The sequence below is a fragment of the Microtus oregoni genome, unplaced genomic scaffold, assembly GCF_018167655.1.
Source record: "Microtus oregoni isolate MIOR12 unplaced genomic scaffold, Mior012 000000F_ref0000247, whole genome shotgun sequence".
Lineage (NCBI taxonomy): Eukaryota > Metazoa > Chordata > Mammalia > Rodentia > Cricetidae > Microtus > Microtus oregoni.
The window spans coordinates 7,916,582-7,929,926 of NW_024543059.1; the positions used below are offsets into that span (position 1 = coordinate 7,916,582).

The 13,345-nt window shown below is 40.9% G+C and overlaps 1 protein-coding gene across 23 annotated transcripts in view; it reads left to right on the forward strand.

Moving 5' to 3' along the window:
- The window catches only part of Dlg2 (discs large MAGUK scaffold protein 2), a 1,645,338-nt gene that overhangs the window by 1,039,823 nt on the left and 592,170 nt on the right, over positions 1 to 13,345 (forward strand). The gene's annotated exons all lie outside the window — the stretch shown is intronic.

Here is a 13,345-nt window from a genome sequence, read left to right on the forward strand (position 1 = left end):
TGATGAGATGAGGAAGAGGAAGTGATCCTTGTCTCGTGTATTCTCAAAATCTGCCTTGTCAGCTCCAGGAAGACTTCCCCTGACTGCCGCTGGCTGTCCTTTAGGGGCCTGCTTAGGTTAGCTCTAAATAGCATTTGTTCAGCAATGGCTTCGAGTCCTAGTTCATGGTGTTCCAAGTGTGTTTTGTCCTCTCTGGATTCTAAATATGACTTGACGCACAATCTTCCATCTTGCTGGATTCATTTTTCTGTTTTATTCTTTGTTCCCTCACTTCTCATTCTGTTTAATGATACCCCAATTTTTAGTCTAGTGCTTTCTGAGGAATATGAGCAAAGCTATTAAAGGAATTCCTAATAGTAAAGAAGTAAAGAAGGCACTTAATCTAGGGAGACATTCAGTTTAAGGTGGGGGACGGCGCTTCAACTAGAAGTGACCTGGATAACTACAACAGGGTAGGACTGTGTGAACTTCTTGAGACTGCTGATGAAATGAGTCCCTGCTTTTTTTACTCAAATAAAACAAAAACGAACACAACAAAAACCATCTATTTTCTCCCCATCAGGTGTGTACTTTGCATCTTTATTATCTGTATATGTATATTTACTATACACACATATATATTCATGTATATATGGAATTTACACACACAGTGATACCAGATACAGAATGCCTTTGCTATATTCCAGTTATTGCTAATTTATTTTTATTAACTCATCAATTCCAGGCTATTAGCGCAGATATATGATATCGTACAACAGATAAAATCTGTACTCAGCCATTCCCACCTGCCTTACACGCTCTGGAAACTGCAAAATCAGAACTCCAAAAGTATTTGCTACAGCAAAACAAGTAACTAAATTGTTCAGAGTTAACAAGAGAAACTTCCTCCAATAGTGAAACAGAATTAAAGTTGAGTACATCAAAACTTGTCTTGAGTTCATACTACTATAGGGTACTATTAATGCCCAAAGCTTTAGTTAGGAAATGGCATTTGTCTTTAATTTTTATGTAATGAAAGCATAAAAAAATTGTTTAAGGTGGACACACTCAGATGAGGTTAAAGATCCAGTGACACATTCCAACACACACACACACACACACACACACACACACACACACACACGAGTCTATCTTTGGGATCCTGCCCAGAAAGAAGAGTTTCAATAGACAGCAAGAGATGTGCATAGTGAATCAGTCTAATCAAGGTGTGGTCCTCTGCCACCACTGTCTCAGATCCAAGCTCTCCTTCAGAGTCACTGTGCCTGCGTGGTCATCTGACAAACGGATAGTCTTTATGCAGGAGATGACTTCTTCTGGGTGCCTGCGAGGCTGAAAACTTCTCTCAGGAGATTCCTGGGAATTCTTTGGTTTTTCTTTTTCATTCCTTTTTTTTTTCAATAGTCTCCTAGCCAAGGAGACTATAAATGTCTGTTTAGAAACCATACATTCCCATCAGAGAGGCTATCCACATTTCCATACTTTTTGTTACAACACCTCAGTCTTGAGGTGAAGCTTGCCTGTATCTGAAACAGATCCAATAAACAATACAAGTAGGAACCAGGGTGAGGACACATTCAGCTAGTGTCAGCTACTGTGCACAAGAACCATTTCTCCTTAACCTCTCAACTTTTCAGTGCTGTTGGAAGGGCTGGCGTGAGCAACTCCATCTTGTCAGTTTGAGACTGGGTCTCCCTATGATACCTAAGCTGGCCTTAACTTAAAATCCTCTTTCCTAGTTTCCAATATGCTGAGATTATAAGCATTTCTCATTTTTTAGCTGTATGGAAATTAAAAATTTATCAATGCCATTAGTGGGCCTTTTGTGCCACAGCTGGGACTACTGGAAAAACCTGTCTCCCTGGCATTGTCTTTCTTGTTACAACTTTCCAAAAAAAGCATAAATTCAATTAGTTTTCATTACCATAATCTGAAATGGCTGGGATCAGAAATATTTCAGTAGCTTGTACTCCATTAAAGTCTGTCTAGTGTACTGCTTTGTCCTGATTTAGAGTTTTGGCTAGGCATGGGACCTGGGTCTAACCTTTGTTCTACAGCTTGATAGCTTAGATCATTTACTCAGACTCTGGTCCTCAGTTTTATCATATATAAATCTAGGTGCTATGTTGTTGTAGGATTCTTTGAGGTTTCCTGCGATGTGAGTTAAACCCTGAGGATGTGTTCTGACCAAATAATGTGCGCAGTCAAGGTTGCGCCCATTCTTATGAATGCTGTTGAAGTTTCAGTATTGTCCCAAAGTAACGTCAGCTCGCACACGTTACATAATGTGTTCATATAAGATCCCAATGGCTTTCATAGTAATTCACAGATGGACTAAATAACATAATTTTCATTTAAATGTAACTATAAATTTCAGAGATTAATTCAATCTGATAATTGCATCATAAAAGTGAGCAGTCTTAAACTCCTGTCTGATGATTACTATTGGAAACTATTTGTATTGACTCTTGAATAATATTCAAAATGGAGTTACAATTAAACTCAGAAATCATCTAACCCTTTTAACTGTCAGCCTTGATCCAAGTTAGAAAGTTAGGTGCCACAACCAAGCTCTACCAATCCCAGAAGCCTCTGCTAGGAGCAGAGTTGCTGTCTCCGTACCATGTGGCATAAAAGCAAACGGACCAAACTTATGGGGTGGGAGTGGATAAGGAGGAGACGTAGATGCATATCTTCAAATATCAGATTTAAAAAGAACTAACCCCTCCTTTCGGATTTGTTGGCGCTGCCCATTGAAAAACTGAGGTCCCAGTGTGTGTGTGGCTGCAATTTCAAAGGGCACATAGGTCTGCGAGTGCAGGGAGAAGACAGCTCTCTCTGAAAACCACTGTTTACCTCTAACTCTGATAGCGTTTCTGTGTGTGTGCATACATGTGTGTTCTCCACGTGTGCACAGATCCATGTTCATATGCAGGTGCTCCTGCGTCTGCAGGTGTGTATAAATGAATAAGCAGATCCGCCATCAGCCGCGGCTGCAGTTCCTTATAATACCATGCACCTTGGTTTCTGAGTAAGGGGCCCTCTCTCTGTCCGGGTACCCACTCGTTCTGTTAGCTGGACTGAATGTCAGTCCTAGGGCTCTTCTTGTATCTTCCCTCGCTACTCAGGAGTTGCACGTGTGAGCCATTGCTCTTGAGTATTTTACAAGAGGTCTGGTCGTCAAACTTCCTGTGCCTGTAGAGTATAGCCCTTCAGCTATTAAGCTGTCTCTCTGGCCCCAATATCCCTTCATTTTCCCTTGAAACACTCTTCGAGTACAGCAAGCAAAACCCTCATGTTACATACAGAGTAATTAACCATTAGAAAGCCTGGGCAAAACCAGAAGCCAAGAAAAATGTATTTCTTCCCTGGGAAGCTAAGGCAGATGCGGGACTGGGAACTGGTTGGCAGTTCAGATCTACAGATTTGTAGTCTCTTGGCTTGAAGAACAAAGAGTCCATTGCGTATTTAACGACAATGCACAAGGACATCTGCACAATGTGTTCTTTCCTACCAGCAAATGCCAGCAGCATTTAGCAAGTCTTTGTTTTCTGAATACTATCATTCTTTCCTGCATATCCTTAATGGTTTTCTTCATTGAGACGAACTACAAGTAGGACATTAATCTTGAAGAGAAACGGAGGTAGGCTAGATTGTCAGGCGTTTAGCATCGTCACAGTTATAAGATGAAAAATAGAACTAAAACATTCTCTGCCCTGTTCCTATTGTCATCCAAACCAAGTGCTGACTTTCAGAAGCCTCACAAGGCTGCAGGGCTGCCCACCATAGACATGAGCACATTGTGATCAATAACAATTACACAGCCGTGAACTCTCAATTCCTCCTGTCCCTCACGCAAAAGATTCATTTCAGGTGTGAAATATTTTACGACTTTCTCCATGACTTCATCTACATGCATTTTCAAACACTGTATGATTTAGGATTAAATCATGATTAGTAGGAGTGAAAGGAAGACAGTGGATTTTTTTTTTTTACTGGAATTGGAACTTAGAAAACATGGAGAAAAGCAAGTCAAGAAGAAAAGACTCTGCTTCCCTTCAAACACTTATAGTGCTTCCATAAAGAAAGATCCTTTTCACTTTTGATTTTGCTGTGGTTGTCAGTGTCAGGAATAGAACCTAGGCCCTGGTGACTACTAGGCAATACTCTCTTACCCAACTACATCCCTAGCCCTTCTATATTATATTCTTGAGGCCACAGTTAACAAGTGTACAAGGAAACATATAGATTATGAGCACAGAATAAGAAAATCATCTAGAAGGAACATTCTCTAAGACAAACAATACCTCACCCGTGAGTCAATTTATCAGACACCTATTTATGTCAGTGACCCTTATCTCATTAAACTTCTGTGTTTCATTTCAGCTAATTTTTCTTAAGAACAATATGAAAAGGTGGTAATAGCAGAGCAAGAAGTTATTTCCCTGCAGGAAGGACGGTACATCCTGTGCCAGGCCCCCTCCACTCCCCAGGGCTTCCCAAAAGGGTAAAATTTGTGATAAATGAAATCACATCCTTGATGAGATGCACCCTTAGAGGTCACCCCCTATACTTTTTATCCTTCAACTATATAAATAAACTCAGAGGCTCACTGAATTACCTTTTATTCTGACTTATGAAAGTTATTGGTTACAAGGTCAGTACCTCCAGTCTCTGATTCTTGTCATCTTTACACTAGGGACATAATTCCTTACCTGTACCATGGCCATTCCAAGGGAGATAGGGGATTTGGAGTTTGATAGCCAGGGAAGAACTATTGGAGATATCAAGTTGACTCTATTATAAATATCTTGAAATACTTTTGCATCTAAAATAGGTATTTATGGAGTAAAACAGGAAAAGCATAAATTCTTTGTTAAGATAAAGCATGAGATACAAAATGAATGTATAGTTTGAGGTAGATCTCAGGATTGAAAATGCTGTAGCTATAAGCTTGTTTTTTTCCAAGATTTTTGAATCCTTAGCTTTTTTTTCAAATCCCATGTTTTCTCCAAAATCTCTGATTTCTTATGTATGGTGGCATGGTAACTCTGGGCAGATGTTACTGCTGGCAGCTGCCTACTGTTTTCCAAGCAAAGCAGTTTGACTGGACGATGATAGATGTTGAGTCAAGATGAATAATCGCCATTTCTGCTGGTTATTAGTGCTGTGGCCTTGGACAAGTGATGATAGAGCCCAGCTTCCCACCTGACTCATCTACAGATGGAACGGAGATGGAGGACACAATTCTTCAGGTGGTAATGAGGGGCAGAAAAAGTGAGCCCACACAAGCAGATGGTCAGAATTAGGGTGTTTCTGCTGAGGGTTTCCCTTGATGGATATTCCACAGTTTAGAACAGTGGGGTAGGGAATCCAGCAGTGCAGTACAACAGCTTTCCACAGAAGGAAGATATTGCCTGCACTACCTGTTTCACTGATCCCGTGCTCTTGGGGGGCTAATTCATAAATCTTCATCTTGTTTTAATTCTAGTTCCATGTAAGTAAAAGCCAATGAACTTTTCTTTCAATAGGCTGGTAATGAAATGTCATGGAACAAAGGGTTTACCCATCCCAACAGTTACAATATTGCAAAGAAATTATGAGTATCATATCTGAACAAATTTCCCATCAAAGCCTGTTAACAAGAATGATTAGTGATGGGTGATCTTGGTAACCTACTGTACCTACCTGGGAAGAGGTAACTTCATTTGTAGACGAGCTTGCGTCAGATTGGCCTGTGGGCATGTCTATGAAGCATTGTCTTGATAAGTGTTAATTTTCAGAGGAGGGCCCAGCCAGTAAGAAAGGTAGCAACAGAAAGCAGCATTGCTCCATAGTCTCTGACTCAGTGCCTGCTTGAACTCCTGCCTTGACTTCCCTCAACAATGAACTCTAACATGTAAGATGAAACCACAAGTTTCTTTTGGTCATGGTGCTTTTTAAATTTTTTTTATAGATTGTATTGAGCTATACATTTTTCTCTGCTCCCTGCCCTTTATCTTCCTCTCCTTCTACCCTCTCCCTTGATCCCCACTCTCTCAATTTACTCAGGAGATCTTGTCTTCCCATGTAGATTAGACACATTTTTGTTTCTCTTAGTGTCTTCATTGTTGTCTAGGTTCTCTGGGACTGAATTGTAGGCTGGTTTTCTTTGCTTTATGTCTAAAGCCACTTATGAGTGAGTACATGTGATAATTGTCTTGCTCAGTCTGAGTTATCTCATTCAATATGATGTTTCCTAGATCCATCCATTTGCCTCCAAATTTCAAGATGTCATTATTTTTTTCTGTTGTGTAGTACTCCATTGTGTAAATGTACCACATTTTCCTTATCCATTCTTTGGTTGAGGGGCGTTATCGGTTGTTTCCATCAGAGAAACGCAAATCACAACAACTCTGGGATTCCATCTTACACCTGTAAGAATGGCCAAGATCTAAACACTGATGATAACTTATGCTGGAGAGGATGTGGCGTAAAAGGAACACTCCTGCATTGCTAGTGGGAGTGTAAACTGGTACAGCCACTTTGAATATCAGTATGGAAATGTCTCAGCTAACTAGAGACCAAGCAAATACCAGTATCATGTTTCATACCATATGTAAAGTATTCATACATATTTGATAATTAATTCTCTACAGGAAGGTTTGATATCTTTCTTTTCTCAGCTAAGAACTGGAGAAATTACTTTATAAGATTTTTTTCTTATCCATTAGAATAAAATAATGTTCTTTTTTATTGTTAAAGAAGTTTGTTGCCCTCTATAGGTTTTTTAGGGTTAGGGAGGACATCTGAGATCTTGGCCTCTTCAGCCATTAGCCTGTAGTGAAATCCAACTTGCTATGCTCTCAGGTACCTATACCGCTCCCTTACCCACTTTTCGTGCCTCAGTGTCCTGTGCTGTGAGGAGCATGCTCCAGTCACTTCAGGTTGAGCACAGACCAAGTAACAGGAATGCACTGGTGAATTTGGTAGTGTTGACTTTCCGCTGGGTTGGATGACACCGCACCCACCTGGTTGGTATTGTGGAGAAGGGAACATGAGACAATATTTGAAAAAGAAAAAGCTAAATCCAGTAATATCATTACCTTCCATTTATAGGACTCGATTTGGCTTCACAGGCTTTATTTTTTTACCTCACTTCTTGAGAAATAGGTTAACTAGAAAATAGCATTGTCCCATTTTTTAAAGCAGAAGTTTGCAGTAGATTAGGGGACCTAGAAACCTTGTGAGAATTGGGAAATTGAATCTCAGCAGAATGGAGAGAAACTTTGCTTTAGAGTATGAAAGAGAAACTCCTAACTTTCCAGGCCAAGAAAGAAGATGAGGAGAAAAAAAAAGAAAGAAAGAAAGGAAGGAAGGAAGGAAGGGAGGGAGGGAGAGAGGGAGGAAGGAAGGAAGAAAGAAAGGAAAAGAGGAGTACTTTCAATCTGTTTAACGAAAGTTAAACAGATCAGTGAGGAAATTGGTTATCTCCTGGGTTCTGATGCCAGAAAGACATGGCTGGGACCCTCTCATGGATCTTCGTAGATTTATGACCTTAAGCAAATTAGCTAGTCAACTTTGGCTTCTTTCCTTCTCTGATTCTCCCTGACCTCACCCATACCACTCTCCTTTCCCCTCCCCTTTCCCTTACTCCACCTCCCCCCCCCCTCTTCTTGTCCCCTAACTTCCCTCTCCTTCACTTCCTGTCCCCTGTCTTCCGGTCCTGCCTCCTGCCTTTCCTGCTTTTCTATATCTTTTCGGTGGTGGCAATGTCATTTCATTTAACTACTACTGCAAAGTTAAGTGCACTGATTTATCTTAAAGTGTCATCATTGATTCACAATATATCTCACCAAAGGTATTGCTACTATGATTATTTTGTGTTATAATTGTAGCCTCGGCTCTTAAAGTAATTATGAGACCTGAAGCAAGTCACTTTTTAAAATTCTATTTGTAAAATTAAATAATAAAATTGCATGCATCTCCATTAGAAGGGGAAATAATAGATTCGTAGGTGGACTGGACTGAAGTACGTGGGGGTGGGAACAAGAGGGACCAAGTTGGGGGAGGGGAGGAGGGAGAGAGTACTGGGAGAGATGACTGGAATTTAAGGTGTTTGGTGGATGATGTGGAAAGCTGAGGCAATAAAAACTCTTTGGAATCTATAAGGGTGACCCCAGTGAAGACTTCTAGAAATGGGGAATGCGGAGCCTGAACTGGCCATTTTCCATAACCAGGCAAGGCTTTCAGTGGTGGGATTAAGACAACAACCTAGCCACAAAAACTTCAACCTACAGCTTGTCCTGCCTGCAAGATGCATTGAGGTAAATGTGACACAAAACTGTGAAAGTGGCCCAGGAGTGACTGGTTCAACTTGAGGTCCATGCCATGAGAGGGAGTCCATGTCTGACACTGCCTGGATGGCCAGGGACCAGAGGCTGAACACCCCAGAGACCTGGGAGAGAAACAAACGGGACTGGTCAACAACAACAACCACAGCAACAAATGAATGAAACAATTCCTAATGATGTTCTGCTACAGTCATAGACCAGAACCTAGCACGGTCATCATCAGAGAGGCTTCATCTAGCATTTAATGGGAGTAGACTCAGAGACCCAAGCTTCACATTAGGCAGAACTTGGAGAACCCTATGAAAGAAGAAGAGAAAGAACTGTAGGAATCAGAGAAGTCAAGGACACCACAAGAACAGTGCCCACAGAATCAATTATCCAGGGCTCATAGGGGCCCACAGCGACTGAAGCAACAATTACGGTGCTCATATGGGTCTGAGCAAGTTGTTCTGCATAGATATTATGATGGTGTGTCTTAGTGTTCTTGTGGAACTCCTAACCATAGGGGTAGGGGTTGTCTGTGACTCTTCTGCCTGCTCTTGGCACCCCCTTGCTCATACTGGGTTGCCTCATTCAACTTTGATATGGGCGTATGTTCCTAGACATATAGTAACTTGTTATGCTGTGTTAGATTGATAACCTTGCAAGACTTGCTCTTTTCTAAAGGGAAATGAGGGAGGAGTGGAAATGGGAGAAAAGGCGGTGGGAGAGGGCCTGGGATGAGTGGAGAGAAGGGAAACTGTGGTTGGGATATAACATATGAAAGAAGAATAAATATCAAAATAAAATATTAAAATAAATAAAAAATAAAATAAATAAAAAAAGAAAAGAAGCATTCCTTATCTTGGTTTAGAAATATTCGTTTCCCCACATGTAAATTACATCTGGTTATTCCCCTCTCGTTGCATTCTATGCTGATTTAATAAGCTAATTTATATGAACTAGGTACCACATTAGTGCTTGTGGAATTGTTAGCTACACTCTCTTAAAGAGCGGGAGGGTAGACATGGCTGAGTGATGGTACTGAAAGTCTTCAGCTGAAGGTAATTATAGGTTCCAAACACTTCCTTCAACTGGGAGTCGAAACCTGAGAATTTCCAGTGGTGTGGGGGTCAAGTCCAGCAGACTGTGGAGAAGTAAGGAGGAGGAAGAGAAAGTTTTTATCTCAATAGAGAACACAAGTACAATTTCGGGGGAAAAGATTTCTCTTTTCAAGCATTCCTCTTTCCGTATAGGCCAGCTGAATGGAGGGCGTTAGGAAAATCTAACAGAAAACATAGCACCTTGGGTATCAGTCCGTGGCATATCCAGTCCAGTCCTCAATACTGAGGTCTTATTTCAGACTTGACAGAATATACAGATAGATAACCCCAATATGTTTTTCTCCTGAGTCAAACTATAATCCATCTGGACCTCATTCTGCTGGCATCCTCTACAGATCATGAAACTAAAGGTTGGCTCACAGGGTAACTGGCAGCAGTGAGTGACAGCCAGCTGATGGGTAACTGGAGGTTCAGAGGTGTATAGCTTTCAGGGGAATCTCTCTCTCTCTCTCTCTCTCTCTCTCTCTCTCTCTCTCTCTCTTTCTCTCTGTCACACACACACACACACACACACACACACACACACACACACCAATGGCTTCCATTTGGTTTCAGGTTATCACACCATGGCTTATATTAAGGTCATTTTAGCGACTATGCCTTTGCCAGTGCTCTTTCGGGAGTCTTGTCCTGAAAGACTGAGAAGACAATCGAGATGTCAGGCCAGTACAGCAGCTCATATTCTGCACATATTTTACCTCCTTCTTAACTTGGCAACTGCTTGCCTTCAATGTTCATGCTCTGGCTAGGCTGAAATGCTTGCAAAATTCCTCATGTTGCAAATCTAACTGTGCATGGCGTGCAGTCTAGTTGATGAGATAGTTGGTTGCTGTTTTTCTATGTTGCGTCTTGAAATGTTAGCAGTGAGTCTGGATTCTAACTTTGGCCTTGTGCACACCGCACTTCCAGATATTAGCTCCCTGACACCCAGAATGGTCTCCAGAAACGGTACTCTCTACCAAAACCTTTATTGAGAAGACTTCTTCCCTGTAGGGAGTCTGAAAGTACCTGCTTACTTACATCAGAAATAGTTCACAGAACTGGCAATTAGCAACATCCAAGTGTAGACAGCATCAAGGATGAGCACCATTGTGCTAGCAGGTTCTATGTCAATTAGACCAAAGCTAGAATCGTTGATGATGACAGAGTTGCAGGTGAGAGAATGCCTCCATAGAAACATGCTGTAGACAAGAGTGTAGAGCATTTTCTTAATTAGTGACTGATATTGGAGGGCCCAACCCATGACTGGTTGGGCTACTCCTGGGTTGGTGGTCTTGTGTTCTGTAAAAACGAGGCTGAGTAAGTCATGGGTAACAAACTAATAAGCTACGATCCTCCATGACAGAGGCACCAACTGCTGCCTTCAGGTTCCAGCCCTGTTTAAGTTTCTATCCTGACTTCTGTCGTGGATTAAACAGGGTGTAGAAGTGTATGTCAAATAAACCCTTTACTCCCCGAGCTTCCTTGACCATGGTGCTTTATCGCAGCAGTGACAGCACTGACCAGGACCGTCATGAACTCTATAGAGCGTACCTTCACTCTGGTGACTTCCTTATGAATGTGGTTCTCTTTTGTGGCAAGCCCAGAAGTTTTCCTTTTACTGGCGAAAGCAATGTAGCCACTGTAATCTTGGAAGGCTTGGGTAGCCTATGAAACACAACGACAGAAAAGAAGCTGCAGTGGATGAATCAGTTGATCTAATAATTAACATTTAGCTTCTTGATTCTCTGTGATTGGCTTTATCTTTTCCTGCTGTAAACTGGCTTTCTCCACATGCGAGAGAATGTAAAGGCAAGGGAAAACCACTTGCCCTTTACTGTTCGGGTCACCCATGAAAGGCTGTTCTTCTTAATCCCTTAAAGTTTCAAAAGGCCTGCCTAGGTTTAAATAAACACAAGGCTTAAACCCACTGATGAAAAGAAAATGATTTTTCTTTCTCCAGATTTGTTATGAGTCTCCTTCCAGTGCGTGGAAATTAAGCATAAGGGAACGGGAGGCTGGAGTGTGTTGAGTCGCGGGTGTGATTGATGGGTTCAATTAAGGAGGATATCTACTATGAAACAAGGGTGTCTATGTGGGGGAGTGTGGAGAAGAAACTTAGAGGGAACCATCAACTCAACCAGGGTACTGATTTCTAAAACTCAGAAACCCAACCACATCAATCCAGGCTTGACTTCTGACCCTTGCCAAAGTCAACAGGGAAACAGAAGCCGAAATGTAAAAATGTTTTGTGACTCAGATATTAGCACGGGGGCAGGCTAGTACCTGGGAAATGACTGGTAAAGCTTATAAAGATATCTGATGCTTTTCTTCGAGCCTTTGTCTGTACTTTACAGTTACATTCAGTTATCAATTCCTAAGTAGGACTGGGTGTGTAGCCTGGCGGTAGAGGACACATCTCTGGGCAAAGCCATGATTTTGATATTTGGCACTACACAATTAATAATAGTCATAATAAAATTCTTGTTTTCTTCTGTATATTCAATTCAAATAGGGAATTCTAGAGTAGTATATAATCTTTGTTAATTTTTAAATATAGAATCTTATTGCAAAGACCAAATTTGCATATGGGAAATGGAAACTGGCATAAAGAGAAAGTTATAGATAACACTGCATGGGAAGTGGGTTCTTAAATTTATTCATGCAGCATAAAATGTAACCTATAACAGAAAATAATTAAATAGAAGCCCCAGATCAGGTCTTGCAAATTTAGTGATCAATGCTACGCTTGATAACAAAGAACAGGTGTGATAGATAGGCAGTTTTCAACTGGCTTAAAGATATGCGACAAGGCTCTTTTGTGGATCATAAGGACCAAATAAAAAGCATAGAGGATTAATCAGCTTGCTTTCAATATCTAGTCTGCAAAACTGTGAGGCATCCCTTCATCCAAGTAGTCTTCGCTTTGTCTGGTTCTCCTGTGGTGCTCCAGAACAGAGATCTTAGATGCTTTGTGATAGAGTCACCAAAGCACCAGGATTTGGTAGCTGCTTAGTGGGAAACAGTGGCTTTTGGTACCCTAAAAAGTCAGTGTTTGCAATTCAGTTCTTATTTCGCTTTAACTTTAGCTTTCTCATCTTCACACGGGTATAGTAGTCATGATGTCTTATAAGTATGGAAGTATGTCTTTCTGGGAATTAAATGTGAATGTGTTATCAGTACTCATACATAAATTTATATATAAAGATTTATTTATTTATTAAACAACACCATTGTTATCACTACAAACTACCATAGCACTGAGATCTCTGAAGTCTGGGTAGATTACCAACCATCACATATATGAGAGTGTGTGTATTTATAGTACTTAGGAACACTTAGAAATTTTTGGCGTTAATACTGAAATGTAGTCTATAAAGTGTATTCAAACTCATATCCTCATTTAATCTTTAACATTTTTTAACATGATGACAATTATTGCCCGCTCCACAGAAGTGAATGAGTCAGAGAGTCCTAACACAGGGGCACAACTCCAAGAAGTTCTATAGACCGCAGAGCATTTAGTGTGGAAGTTGCTAAGCCAGCTTTGAGCCCATGTCTTTGACTCAGAAGCTCTTCCCCATACCAAAAGGCTATTTACAGACTGCATTTTTAGGTTTGCATATTTGTGATCCATCTTTCCCAAAAGTCTCTATTCATCCACAAAGTATTTACTGATAGTAACACACCTTGATCCGGTTGACCTGCTGCGTAAACATACACATCACGTTTATGTTCACCAATCCTGGTGTTCTAAGCTAAGAAGCATAATTTCGTCATGCAAAGCCTACTGCAATGCTTTAAAAAAAAATTTGCTACGATTCCACTGGCAAAGACTGACATTAAAAATGCTGTTAACTCCATTAACTCCAGAGGGCACAGCTAATGAAATGTCCCAAAAGTTGAGCACTTGCTAAGATACCGCATCACGTA